At 36.0% G+C, this 2,849-nt stretch overlaps 1 non-coding gene across 1 annotated transcript; it reads left to right on the top strand.

Moving 5' to 3' along the window:
* The first annotated feature begins 2,547 nt into the window (after positions 1-2,547).
* On the top strand, positions 2,548-2,619 carry Trnav-cac (transfer RNA valine (anticodon CAC)). The gene has a single exon. It is a non-coding gene; the product is annotated as a tRNA-Val (tRNA).
* Positions 2,620-2,849: the final 230 nt, after the last annotated feature.

Here is a 2,849-nt window from a genome sequence, read left to right as displayed (position 1 = left end):
CAATGTCACTTCAATATTGACATTTTGTTAGCGTAATATGTCATAACTGAGATATAGCAACACAATTGTTGCTTGATGTTGGGATCACATATGTTTAGAATTATCTTGTTACCTACATTGCTTCTCTTTCTTTTGATTATTCAAATTAAAATATATTTATTTCAGACATTAACACATCCATAGGGGTTAGTAAGAAAGAAGACTTAGTAGCTAGTGCTATCTTAAATGATGATTTTTGACATGATGTATTATTGCGCTTGAGTGTAATAACTTAGGTCATCGTTTTATGCCCAAAAACAGAGATAAAAGATGCATATGTTTTTTTTTTGACGTGACTTATTGTAGATTTGCCGCAGATGGCATTAACTACTTGGCCGGACAAATGGGGAGCGCTGTCTGTTATTACTGTCGCATATGTCTGTTATTCATGAGATGGTTAAAAGAGCAACAATTTACAGCGCCATTTTTTTTTTTTTTTGGGGAACGTGGACCGAAAACTCCCTCATTATGGTTCAAATCCTAAAGCAGGTTGTAAATACGTCAACAGCTTCATTCAAGGCGGGATTTGGCCGTAGAATTATCCTTCTCTCAATTGAATTGCTGAAACGATACGATTTACCCTATAATAACACTTCTAACCTACTTTACGGGACCCCATCAGGCATATTGTAAAAAGGCTGGAAGTTTTTATGTGGCTATTACCCCCATTCCCCTTTCGTTGGGCTTGAAAGTCAACGGTTACTTAGCGGAGCGGTAAACTTAACACAAGCTCACGACTATAATAGTGTTACTACAAAACAAAGACTAAAAGATAAACTATGTTTAAAATATAATCCGTATACGAAAGAAGTCCCGAAGGCCGCGGCCCTACTGTCGCAGATTCTGCATAGAATTATTACGACTTGTCAAGTTAGTTTCATTAAAATCCGCCGACTTCTTTCGTGGCGCGAAATACTATTTCAAACCTAGTTTAATTTTAGTTTGTCTTTTGTAGTAACACTGTAAGCAACTATGTTAGTACAGGGGGTGAATGAAAAGCAGCAGAAATGCTGAGGCTCCTCCATTTCTCCCACAACTGATAATGTGTTGCATGTAATTAGTTTAAGCAATTTTGTAAAAATATTATTTACTAGCAACCCGCCCCGGCTTCACTCGGATGCAATGCTGAGGAAAAAATGAAATTATTTGCGACATCACAATAAAAACTTTCTTAAATAACAGTATTTCTCCACTATTTAATGGATGTTATTATACATATAAACCTTCCTGTTGAATCACTCTATGTTGTAAAAAACCGTATCAAAATCCGTTGCGTAGTTTTAAAGATTTAAGCGTACATAGGGTTATAGGGACTGAAAAATGACTTTCTTTTATACTATGTAGTGATTTATTATTTATAATACAGTGAGGTAGTTAGCAGGCCTATGCCCAGCAGTGGGCGTCATACGGCTGATGATGAGGTAGTTAGAGGTACATCCATCGCAAAATAAACTAAGTACCCATACGTCACCGAGCTTCCTGACTAACGTGATAGGTGGATAAGCCTTTTTCTATTTCTTACGACGGTATAGATTTTATTGAGTACAGCTGTGCGTTTAACTATACTTTGACCTAATGTTAGGCCCTTCGCCCACTATAATGTTTTGTAGTGTAACAATAGCGTTAGTAACGCGCTACTAACGCGCTACAGCATCTGATGTATCTGTTCTGCTGTGTCTGCTGTGTGTGGTGTCCTAAATAATAAATGTTTCTTTCTTTCTGTATCGATGCAAACGCGCGACCGTGTTGGACGACGTCGGGGGAAGAATGGAGTGATAAAATTTCTTTTTATCAAAAATATAAAAATATACTCAATAGTCAAAACATACATTCAAACTTCTGGGTTGAAATCAAAAATAATTTTCCGTCGCAAAAATATGGGACTGAAAATAATTAAAATACATTAAAATTTCCAGGAATTGGCTGACAGCAAAATTCACTTGATATCACTCGATATTTTAAATTCACTCGGAATAATAAGCTGAATCACAGTATTCGTTACGATATCACTACACACTCTGAATAATACACAGCAAAATGCATAAACGAATACATAAAATATTAGCCAGTAAAATAAATACATTATTGCAGTAATTTTTTTATGGAATCTGAAAATGCGATAGGTATTACGTATTACAAAGCTACATAAGTTGTTTTATTACCGAAATAAGTTACGAATACAATTCTCGTACAATGTAACATTATGTTTCAAACAAACGCTACAAAATGTAACTATGCATGGTTTAAGCGAATGACGAATAACTAAAACCGAACTAAGATCGGTTGATATCGATTTTATTCTATGACATTGTTTTTCCGTATTGTTTTGTAATTAATGACTTTTTGATTTGGAAAGAATAATTGTTATATTCATTAATTTATTTTAGTTTAATAATTTAATATCTTCTTGTCATTATTGCATGTTATAATTTTCATAACTAAAAATGTTGACCTAATGCTAAATGCTGATCATCTGCAAACTGTACCTACCATTTTTAATTTTTGACGGCCTCTGTGGTTCAGTGGTTGAGCGTTGGACTCACGATCCGGAGGCCCCGGGTTCGAATCCCGGTGGGGACATATCACAAAATTCACTTTGTGATCCCTAGTTTGGTTAGGACATTACAGGCTGATCATCTGATTGTCCAAAAGTAAGATGACCCGTGCTTCGGAAGGCACGTTAAACTGTTGGTCCCGGTTACTACTTGCTAATGTAAGTAAGTAGACGTTACATGAGCCATGTCAGGGGCCTTTGGCGGCTCAATAGTAACCCTGACACCAGGGTTGATGAGGCTAGTATTCCACCTCAC

This window comes from Pectinophora gossypiella, chromosome 11 (assembly GCF_024362695.1).
Source record: "Pectinophora gossypiella chromosome 11, ilPecGoss1.1, whole genome shotgun sequence".
Classification (NCBI taxonomy): Eukaryota; Metazoa; Arthropoda; class Insecta; order Lepidoptera; family Gelechiidae; genus Pectinophora; species Pectinophora gossypiella.
This window is presented reverse-complemented; position numbering and strand designations above follow the sequence as displayed.